The 12,047-nt window shown below is 48.0% G+C and overlaps 1 pseudogene; it reads right to left on the reverse strand.

The window, feature by feature from the left end:
* Positions 1-6,952: 6,952 nt before the first annotated feature.
* LOC146174516 (uncharacterized) lies at positions 6,953-12,033 on the reverse strand (annotated as a pseudogene).
* Between the last annotated feature and the right edge of the window lie 14 nt (positions 12,034-12,047).

The following is a 12,047-nucleotide window of genomic DNA, read 5'->3' on the forward strand; positions in this document are numbered from 1 at the left end:
GGGTCGCGGTAGTGCTGCCAAACGGATGCTGCTACGCCTTGCTCTCATTCGTCGACTTCCTGAAGCATGTTCAAGGGCAAAGGTGGAAGTCCAGTGATTCGGCGGCTCTAACGATGTCGAGAAGGGTTCGTGGTGATCATTCCAGCATCTGCTACCAGATTGTTTATTTTATGCACAGAGATGACTCCACTTAGCTGGTGCGTTCACTGAACGTAGGCGAGCTTCCTCTTCCTACCCCGTCCTCCTGCGAGTTTCTGTTTAGCACTTCCTGTTTTCTGAGGTGCCTGGCGATTTTTGGCGCGTCATAAATCCTAGTTTTCACCTTGAAATAGCAGTGATTGATACTGATGAAGAGCTAGTCCCGCAAATAGTGTGTGTGCAGCTTCTAAATGAGACGTTTTCATCAGTATTCACTAAAGAAGACATTACTTCCTCCGACATAATGCAGCCACTTTCTAATGCCCATATGCCAGACATTCACATCAGTGAACCTCGCATCCTTGCCCTGTTGAATATTCTGAAAACTATAACTAACTCTGATCACCAGATATTAATAACAAGATATTTTAAAAACACCTTTATAAACGTATATCGGGCATTGTGAGCACCCATTTCGCAGTCATTATGATCTAGCATATTTCCTAATGACTGGCGTACAGGGAAAGTAACCCCTAATTTCAAATCTGGCGATCGTCCTGCTACATTTAACTATCATTATTGACCAGCAACATCTGCAAGCTCCTTCAACACGTCAGAGATACCCAAGTAATTATCTTGAGGAGCGCAATACAATTTTCAAATCCCAGAAGGGTTTTCGCAAGGGCTATTTATGTGACATTCAACTATCAGGATTTAGTGACGACATATTTTCCGCAGTAGATACAGGATTACAGATTTATGCCATCATCCCGCCGGGGTGGCGAAGTGGTGACGGCGCTCGACGACAGTTCCCATGGACGCGGGATCGAATCCCGGCCTCGGCGGCCGCTTTTCGATAGAGGCGAAAAACAAGACGCCCGTGTGCTGTGTGATGTCAGTGAACGTTAAAGAACCCCAGGTGGTCAAAATTTTTGGAGTCCTCCACTAAGGCGTCTCATAGACTGAGTCGCTTTCGGACGTTGAACCCCACAAACTAAGATTTATGCCATCTTCGTTGGCTTTTTAAAGCTTTGATCGCGTTCTTCATGACAGGCTTGTAATAATGTAGTAATAACTCACTAAATGTTGCCTCGATAAAAGAATTTCTCTAAAGAAGAGAACAATTCACATATGTCAATAACTTTAGCTCTCTTTGTCCCCGAAAATCTGGAGCCACACAGGGCAGTGTACCTGGTCCCCTGCTTTTCCTAACTTTTATTATTGATATTCCTAAGTTATTCTGCCCTCAGATTAGGCTATTCGCAGATGACTATATTGTATATCGTAATGGTACTAATGACGCTGACCGCCATACTCTGCAAACTGATCTTGATGCCGGTAGTGCTTGGTTTTCCTCTCGACTAATGCCTCTAAACGCACCTGAAACAAACCTAATATCATTTGCTAACAGTTACATGCCACTTCCTAGAGCATACTTCCTTAATAACGCTAGCGTAGCGTAGAATTCACCACAATTGAGAAGTAACTGGAAATTCAATTTCAATCTGACTTGACATCTCAATAAAATATAATCACCATCTTAGCATCAGCAAACTGTGCTCTCGGTCTTCCTGAACATAACCTCAAGCATACGCCCTCATACTTAAAAAAACTCTCTTATATTACATTTATCCGCCCAAACATTGAATACTCTTGTGTCATATGAAATCCTGAACAAGCATACCTCATAAACAACATCGAATATCCCTCCAAAACGTTTGTTCGCTTCATCTTTCAAGATTATTCATGCTTCAGCAGTGTCACAGCATTAATGCAAAGCGCCTTGTTTTAAGCTGTATAATGTTGACATCATTTTGCTCGCCTTACCTTGATTCATAAAATTAATTATCATTCCACCCTGCATGATGCCTTCTATTTGCCGCCCCTTGCACTTTTCCTGCGCTGCGATCACAATAACAAAGTACGACGCATGACTTGCTGTTCTTATTTGTTCTCACGATCATTTGATTCCGCACCCAATAAAAGACTGGAATAACCTGCCATCTCACATCGTAACTGGAGAAAGCGTATACTCATTTTAACATCTTTTACAACAAAACGCTGCGTAATAGCCTAATAATATAAACTGTTGTAAAGTTTTGCGCTTTTTCGAAATATACGTGTTTGTTGATGCTCATGTGAGTCTTACAATGTGCCGTCTTTTGAGTGACTTCGGTACACCCCATGTCCACAACAATGGCGAAAAGGTCCGGATGAAAACAGGATGTACGCACTACACCGCCAAGCAAACCCGACGACTCTGCGTGGCTGGCAAGAGCCCTCAGCGGCGTGCACGTGAGTGGTATGGCTCACTCAGTGAGTGTACAGCTATTATTCACGGCACCACCACAATTCTATTAGCGTGCCGCAACGTGTACACACTACGCCTAGGGACAGCAATCATACTTTGATGCAAATGTAAATGCCGACGATACACGCAAGTGCGCGATTCTTATAACGTGCCTCAGCCCAGAATTATGTGGTCGTCTTCGATGCCTACTGGCACAGAAAAAGCCGCAAGATGAGCCCTATGATGCAATCATTACATTTCTTAAGCAGTGCTTGTATCCGGCCTCGTTGGAAATCTATGAAACGTACCGGTCCCAATCCCGAGTGAAAAAGACCGACGAGAAGGTAAGGGAATGCTTGGCGGTACTTCGGATTTTTGCGAATTTGCGAAAGGTTCAAAGACCCCCTTCAAGCCAGGAACGAGACTGATGAAGGGCCCTCCTGCTAGCATTCCTGGGATGAAAGATACAACACCTGGATTCCTGAGATCCCGTTCACAACCGTATGAACTACAAGGAAACGTGGGACTGGGCACTGGACAGAATCTGTCAGCAAGGGATCTTGTCTCTAGTGGGTCACAGCTATTGGGCAACGCCAGCTGTTTTAGAGGTAAAAGCAGACGGAACCTTGAGAATCCGGTGATTTCAATGTTACAGTAAACCCCTAGTCTGATGCCGAGCAGTAAGCGCTCCCAAAAATCGAATGTTTTTCTCTCTCAAGGATGGCTACTAGTTTTCGAAGTTCCAACAATTTGAAGGCTACTGCCACATACCAAAGGATGAGTAAGCAAAGCAAATTGCTGTGCTGAACACCGAAAAGGGTCTGTTTGCTTACAATAGACTACTATATGGCATTGTATCAGACCGTACCATTATCAAAAGGAAGATGGAAGAACTGCTGAAAAAGGCGCAGGCACTCAAGTTCTTTTGATGATATCCTGATTGCAGAGACCAAGAAAGGCTATGGGAAGATGGTAAATGAGGTTTTGGAGATATCTCAAGAAAAGAGTATCCGGTTGCGAAAAGATAAGTATGTATTCGGAGCTTAAAAAGTGACGTACCTGGGACACAAAATAGACCGACACGGGTTGCATCCAGCAGAAAAAATATGAACACCATAATGAGAGCGGGAGCGCCCAAAAATATCGACAACTCAGATATTTCCTGTGCTTCATCATCTATTACCACACCTTTCTAACATGTCAGTCTTCTGGTACTCCTGTACCGCGTTCTATAGAAATACAGCAAATAGAAGGGGACATCTGGAAAGAAGAGAGCGTTTGAAGCTGTTGAGACCTCTGTCATGAACTCTGATTTTCTCGTGCAGTATGCCCTCATGAAGGAACAAGTGCTAGAATGTCATTCCTCGCCTGGGGCAATTGGAGCAGTCTATCTCACTTAATAAATGACCTTCAAATGCCAATAGCATTCAGAACCCGTACCCTCAGGAAGGCATAGACTATTTTCTGTTGGAAAGGGAGGCCCTGACTAATCTGTTTGCTGTGTTCAAGGACTATTGGTTGTGCAGGAAGGTAATTGAATACTGTCAATGAACCGCTGGTAGGATTCTTCAAGGAAAACAGGCCAATTCCGAGTACTCCAGCATCACGTGTTCAGACGTAGCCGATTACCCTTGGTGCCTACCAGTACAGTATAATGTATAAAACCAGCAATCAAAATGAAGACGCATTGACCAGCAATCTAAACCTGACCAGCAGGGCAATGAATAAGAAGCCAGCACTTTGGACGCTAAACCAGTGTCAAGGACGCATTTGGCGGATGTAGCTGTAAAGGACCAACGCATGCAGTGCATCCGTTGTCGTGACGCTGGGACTAAGTCGACCCGACCTTCACTTGATAGTGTGCAGAGACTCCGGGTTAATGAAGGATTGAATCTTCGAATTTGTAAAATATATACAAGCAGGTTTAATGGCACTCTGAGAAAACCTATTTACATGAAAAAACGGTATTTCAGCAAAATGGCAAGCGTTAAGAGTTAATAGCTAGAAGCGTCTGGATGACGTTTACCCAGGGCTCAGAACGTCATTTCGTGCTCTGCAACGTCCTTAAATCCCCCTATGTCCAGCCCCTCGCTGAAGATGCTGGCCAATCAGTTCCAGGGCACACCCCTCAGATATCGGCAACCAATCGAACACATCACTTCACTGATGGTCTGATGCACTGACTGGTCCGGTATTGTTTCGTCGGGCGTGGCCACTTGTTCTCGGGTACAGCTTGGGAACGGCGAGGAGGTAAATTTCGATTCTTCTGCAAAGATATCCGCTATGTTGGTTCCGGCAAAGGGATTTCCTTCTCAGCAACCCAAGTGTACGTGCGCGCCACGAATGTTGCTCCCAGCATTGTCCCTTTTCGGCAATTGCAACTCTTTCCTGCATTCACGGGAAATCCTCTAATGGCCGTAATCCTCATGCTCCTTTCTTCTCCTGTACGTCAGCGGACGTGTCAATCCGATCGTCTCCTTTGGACAATCGGTATTCCTCACCTGACAATAGCGCTTCTCGACGGGAAGGGTGAACAATTGAACAAAAGCACTTCCGGCTATTTCTCACAGGGCGACGTTTCTTTTTATTTTTCTTGACGTCCCCTTGACAGGGCCAACTTGGCAGTTGTATGGTCTGGACAAAGCAAAGCATGCTCACACAAAAAGATTGATGGAAACAGGCTCACTTAGAGCCCTTGCACCAACAGCACATATTAATATCATGCCCACAGGCGAACAATAGTGCGCGCAAGCGCGGACTATGCACGGTCACAACACCGTGAATATGTGCGTGCGGGGATCGCGGAAGAAAAATCCACATTCCAACTTTGATCAAGTACTTTGCACGGACAGAACATTATATTTTTTTTTTACTTTTGGTCTGCTCACCATAGTATATGTGATCAAGTACTGCTATTGACAAACGAATTACCTCGCTACAGATGGACAGCTCATCTTCATCGGAGAGCTACTAGCTGTTCCTGAGCTAGCAAGAAGAGCGTTCTTTCTAAATTGCATGAAGCGCTTTCTGGAATAAGTTCTACAGCAGCTTTGGCAATGAAACGTGCATGGTGGCCAGGAATTGATCAAGGCATTTATCAGATTCTGCGCAAATGTCATGTCTATCAAGAGATGGCAGTAATTACTCCTTCCGAGAAGCCAGCTGCATGGCCAACAACTCAGCCCTGGACTCACGATTACATAGACAGAACCGGTTGAATTGAAAACACGATGATGTTAATAGAGGCTTTACAAAAGTTAGCGCCATATGGTGAAATAGACAGAAACTTTGCGCGGCGGCCATGGTTTGTTCAGTCCGCCCGCGCCTCTCGTCGAGTACGCTTGTCAACGTACGCCTTCGTGGAACTCGTGCTTGCACCGCAAGGTGCATTCGAATGATCACAAGCAATTGTTTCATTTCTTAACGTCACAGCAGTCGCTGCTTGCACCAAGCTCTATTCGGAATGATGCCAGCATGTTGCTGCGTACCCTTCTGCAGCAAGCGCACCGTCGTAGATGCGCACGGAAACAAGGTATACGCGCCTATGCGACCGCTCGTTTGCAATCCTAATCGGTTATACAAGTGTCACTTGCATCATGTAAAGCATTACTGCACGTCCCTCTGACTGGGATCTATCTCACAGAATGTGCTATCACCTAAAACAGCAAGGTTGTTTTGTGTGCATTGGAGCCTTGTTAACTTGAAAGATAAGCTTATGCTTCGATGGAGGACGCGGGAGACGGAGCAATACATATTATACCGAACGCTATAGTTCAAATACGTTCTTTGAAACCTTTTCTACGTAGGTTGCATTTATCATTGTGTATTTGATAGAATGTGTATTTGTATTGTGTATTTGATAGAATGTCGGTAACTTGAGTTATTTCTCTGGCCCACTCTGCACAGTAACCTACAGTAACCTAGGTTTTGACCTGTCATATAGATTAGGTGGAAAGGCGGTAGATGAGCGCCTCCCCGGTTTGATGTATGCAGACGATATTGTGGTGCTAGCTGAGAGTCTGGAAGAATTGCAAACTCTATTTAAGTATTGCGGAGACAAAAGGGGCGCTATGGGCTTCAGGTTTAGCGCAGTTACGTCGGGTCTGATTATTTTTAACAACTGAACAGATCAGGGTCTTAAAATGCAAGGTCATAAAATACCCAGAGTAGCAAGGGAAAGAAATGCTTCGTAGAAAAAAAAGAAATGGCAGGGGTGGGAAGATGGGATTTACGCTGCAAGCTTCCTGATGATGTCTTCTGTTGTCGCCCTTAAAGGCAGACCGTGCCTGCCTGCCACCCTGACAAAACTAGGAGATGTTGCACAAAAGGCCACAGTTGTGCGGTTGTAACTGCCGCTGCTGCGATGACTCTTTGTTGTTCCCTCGCAAAATGGACTGGACAGTGAAGAAGCCTAGTCGGGCTGCGCTCCTGTTTCCTGGGCTGCGCTCCTCTTCGCTTTTTGTTCAGTCTTGATTGGACAACAAACCTTGCGGTCCAACAAGAATTTTTCGCACTTCCCGCTTTGGGAGCTCCCCCCTCGACTTGGCCCCATAACAGGTGGGGGGAGCAAAGGGTGGCAGAGAAAAAAACTGGCGGGGACCCATCAGTAGTGCTTGCGGTGTTGTCGCTCTACCTGTCCGAGGCTTTTGCTACACCGCTCTTTCTGAGAGCTCCGGAGGCGGCTTTGTGGTCGTCTGTGGTGCCCTTCCTCCAAGGCGGGTACGGGGGTGAAGCGGGCATGCCGTGCTGCTCACCGTTCATGCCGCTTAAGAAGGTGCTCTGGTAGGGGGCCGTTGGAAGCCCGATGCCGTCGTCGGGGGCAGGCCTCGCGAGGCTGCCGTAGATGCCTGGTGCCCCTGTTGGGTGGCCCCCCCTGGAGCTCGGTGCTCGGGCCCCTCCGCTCCGCCCACCACCCCCGTAGCGCGCCCCGCTTCGGCACCGCCAGCCTAGCTCAGACTGCGCCAACCTTGAGCATGTTCCAGTCGAAGACGTAGTCATAGGTGAAGCCCTGCCTATGGAAGAGGTTGCGTAGGAGCTGCCGCAGGTACGAGTAGTCTGGATTCTCGTCAAAGTGCAATGAACGGCAGTAGTTCAAGTAGGTGGCAATTCGATGGGAAGCTGCGGCAGAGGTCCTCGATGGTTGTTGACATCTTCTCGCAGATGCGCTCGTACTTTTGCCGCTTGGTGGCCGCTCGCAGGCCCTGCAGGGCAGGCTTCCGCGGTTGAAGTACATGAGCACGTAGCCCAAAATCTCCAGGTCGTCGCGCCGGCTCTGCTCGATGCCCAGGTGTGTGTTGATGGAGGCGTAGCGCACGGTGCCTGTCAGGTTCTTGTTCTCCCGGTAAGGGATGTGGTTGTGGGTGCGTGAATCGCGGTACTTCTTGGCCAGCCCAAAGTCGATGATGTAGACCAGGTTACCCTTCTTGCCCAGACGATGGTAGAGCATATATTTACAGCAGGACACATCTATATACAGAGTAAAACTGGAACATCAAATGAATTTACAAAAACAACACTCTGCGCTACTTTACTCTTCGACCTAACTGGTTAGAGCCTAAGCAGAACAGCCGCGTTTCATGCCTACGCATGGAGCCCCAGCTCAGACTGGACGGAACTCTCTTGGATCACGTTTCAATTTACATATTCACAAAACAAAGAAATAGGGGCGGTCTTTTTCAGAGGCCAGCCCCACATATCAACTGTCCAATAGGAAATATGCTATATGGGCACAGCCCCATGGGTTGGCCTTAGCCTCTAACCCAGGGCCCGCACTAGCAATACAAATTACAAACAAACAAAGCACGACAAAACTCTTTCCCCTGGGAGGGTGTCGAACCCTCTCCTCTCGTGAGACTTTCTTCCCACTTGTCTCCCGCACACCGTCGCCTCATCCACGCTGCCGCTGCTGGCCGAATCCTTTCCACAGTGCATTGCCCCTCGCCACTTGTGTTTACCACTACGAGCAACGAAAAAGAACGGGAAAGATCAACCAGCCGCCATTCCGCAGGTGGCTGGTTCTGGCTTGCCCGCTCTGAGCACAATACCCGCGTGAACTCCTGAATGCTTTTTCGGGCGCTCTTTTGTCGCATCTGCAGACAGGATAAACTTCCTTTCGCACTGCTCAAAGTTGCAGTGTAACAAAAAAAGGGCCGAAGGGTCCTTTGGGTGCTCGCTACCGGCCAGTACGAAGGGTGCCAAGTTGCGTGCACCAGGCGCGCACGTGAAAGTGATTATCCTTTGGGCGCGGCCCTTCACGCTCCTTCTAAGAGTATAACCGAGCTTGCTATCAGCTCGTTCATACTAACACTTCACAAGGGCCGCACTACCTTCACAGCAGCAATGTTATTCATGCTGGGGCGCCAATGTCTATACGTCACCACGACACTCAGAGAAAAACATATACACCGAAGTAAGCAAATCACAAAACACAACATTGGTGTATGCTGTTGTCCAGGTCTGCTAAGCAGTCAGCAATATCACTCTGCAGGGAGTCCACATTCATGTACACAGGCGTACACACAAAGTCCCATTGTTCATCGCGTCTCGCAAGTCCGCGCACACAACACTGACGACACTAGCTGAATATCAGCGAGAACTCTCTTCCAAATGTCCGGTAAATCACATACACGGCTCGCCGCACGCAGCGTCGGCTGAGTAGGAACGTTCACGCTTGTCTAGGTTGACGTGGTGGTATCGCTAGTTCCCAACTCCCATGACAGATTAGGGAGCCTGGATAGCGCATCCGCATTTCCATTCTTGATACCTTTTCGATGTCTAACCGCTATGTTATAACTCTGGAGTGCCAGCGCCCACCTAGCCAATTTCGCCCGGCGTGGAGTGCACATCGTCAGGTATGACAGCGGATTGTGGTCAGAGACAACATTGACCTCAGCGCCAAAGAGCCAGTAGTCGAACTTCTTTAGAGCCCAAATTATAGCAAACGCTTCGCGCTCTATGGTCGACCATCTCGCCTGGGTCGCATCGAAGCGATGGCTTGCGAATGCTATAGGCATCTCATCGCCATTTTCAGTCATCTGTGCCAAGCAAGCCCCGGCAGCCGTCGCTGATTCGTCAGTGAACAGCCAATATGGCTCATGAGGTTGCGGAGTGCTCAACGCTACTGCTCTGCAGAACGAGTCCTTGAGCTGTTCTAACTCGCGTTGCGCATCTTGCGGCCACGGGACTAAGTTTGGTACTCCTCGCTTTGTCAACGCGTTAAAGGGATAGCTATTTCAGCACACCCAGATACATAATCCCTGTAATATCCGCATAGTCCCAGCAAACTTCGCAGCTCTTTCTTTGTTCTAGGCTGCGCTAGGCCTTCTATTGCGGGTACTTTCTCGGGGTCGGGTGCATGTGTCCCTATGCCCACTATGTGCCCTAGATAACGAATGTGAGACTATCCCACTTCACTTTTCTCAGGGCTAGCCTTTAGTCCTGCTCCCCTAAGTAACCAAAATATAGTATCGACGTGCTCTACGTGCCCTTTCCAGGTTTGCGAGAAAATAGCTATATCGCCTAGATATGCCGTAGCGTAGGCTTGATGCTTAGCGAGGAGCGTATTAATCATTCTTTGAAAGGTCGCTGCCGAGTTTTTTAGCCCAAAGGGCATCACCTTCCATGCATATTCACCCTCATGGGTTACAAATGCGGTGAGTAACGGCTCTGCGGGTCCATCGGTACCTGCCAGTAGCCACGCCTCAGATCAACCAAAGTGATGAACTGCGCGCGACCGACTCTAAAAATTAGCTCCTGTGAGTTAGTCATTGGAAACGCGTCTGCACGGGTTCCTGCATTCAAAGTTCGATAGTCAATACACATTCGCACTGACCCGTCTTTCTTCCCCACACACACACAACCGGGTGCGCAAATTCACTCTCTACAGGATAGATTATTCCTAAATCAAGTAGCTCATCCACTTGGCGGCTTACTTCTTTCTTGAGCAGTTCAGGCACTCGGTAAGGAAAAGCTTTCTTCGGTTTAAACCCTTCTTCTAGCTCAATTCAGTGCCTTCCGACTTTCGCCAATCCCGGCCTGCCATCAAAGAGTGCAGGATGTTTTTGGAACAACCGTCGTATTTCATTCTGCTCCCTCTCACTGAGATGGGCTAATTTCTCTAACGGTATTAGCTCCTCATCTTTTAGAGGGGGTGCGACTTGTGGTGCACACTCTACTTCTCCAAACTCATGATCATCATCAAACACTACACCAACCTGGCTTACCCTTGCGTAGTACGGTCTCATTCGGTTGGCGTGGACCACAGATCCTTTTGCCTGTTGCGTTTCTACTCTGTACGAATGTTGCCTCTCACAACCAATTACTGTGAAAGGACCGAGCCACTTAGGAGCCATCTTGGTGGTGCGGTCTGTGTCGAAAGCGAGAACCTGATCCCCCACATTAAAGACTGTTTCTCGTCCTTCTATTGCATGCTTCTGCGTAGCTAGCTTGTCGCGCCGTGCTTGTGAGTCCTGCCACATTGGCCGCTAGCTCAAACCTCTCCCGTAGCTGTGTCAAGTACCTCGCAGGTTCCTCCCTAAGCGTCGCTGGCACACTAACTTCTCCTGTCCACGTCTGGCGAAGAATTGTAAGTGGACCTGTCGGTTTTCTGCCGTACAAAAGCCTAAAGGTTGCTACCCCGGTAGTGTCGTGAGGAACATCGCGGTAAGCCCACAACACAAATGGGATCAACTTATCCCAATTTTTAGGGTCCTTTTCAATACATGAAAGAGCATGTTCTTTAGTACCCGATTCCATCTTTCCACGGCCCCGTTGCTTTCAGGGTGTTCCGGAGTGGAAAATCTAGGGGAACAACCTAATTTCTCTAGCATCAGCTGAGTGAGTTGTGCCTTGAAATTTGTTCCCTGATCCGAACAGATAGTCTGTGGGACCCCTGTTCGACTGAAGATTTCTAATAGAGCATCACAGGTAGCCCTTGCCGTTAAGGAAAGAAGACATACTACTTCCAGCCATCTCGTGCATAAGTCAACAAGGCACAAAGCATATTTGTGACCCCTACCAGATGGCATATCAAGAGGCCCTATAACATCTACATTAACCACCTGAAAGGCATGTTCAGGCCTTGTTATTGGCGTGATGGGTATATTGTCAGTTTGACGTCGGTCTGAGCGGATCTGGCGCCCATGGCAAGACTGGCAGTACTCTGAAATTTCTTTTTCCATGCCAGGCCAATAGAAGTTGTACTTTATGCGGGCTTTGGTCTTTCTTGGACCCAAGTGTCCACCCCACAGTGATTCATGCGCCAAGGACAGAACTTCCTTTCGTTTTTCTCGGGGAAGCACCAGCTGTCGCTCTTTAGTACCTGCTATTGAGTCCCAGTGGTGAAGCAAGCCCTCGCTAACGAACATACCCGCCTGTCCGTGTTTAGAGTCCTCCCATGCCTTTCTCAAGTTTTCATCAGCGAGCTGTGCTGCTCGAAATATTTCCCGCTGACTAGACAGCGAAACTGCCTCTTCTGTCTCGTCTGACTCTGCTTCCTCTTGTGAATATTCGGCATTCAGTGCCGTGTTCACCTCGCATGTCAGTGCCTCATAGTGCCGATTTTCTGCGTTCTCAAGTTCCTTGTTAGAAACCCTGACTGCACCCATACTTGTGTGCGCAA

This window comes from Amblyomma maculatum, chromosome 11, assembly GCF_055883805.1.
Source record: "Amblyomma maculatum isolate TAMU_Amacu chromosome 11, ASM5588380v1, whole genome shotgun sequence".
NCBI classification, from domain to species: domain Eukaryota; kingdom Metazoa; phylum Arthropoda; class Arachnida; order Ixodida; family Ixodidae; genus Amblyomma; species Amblyomma maculatum.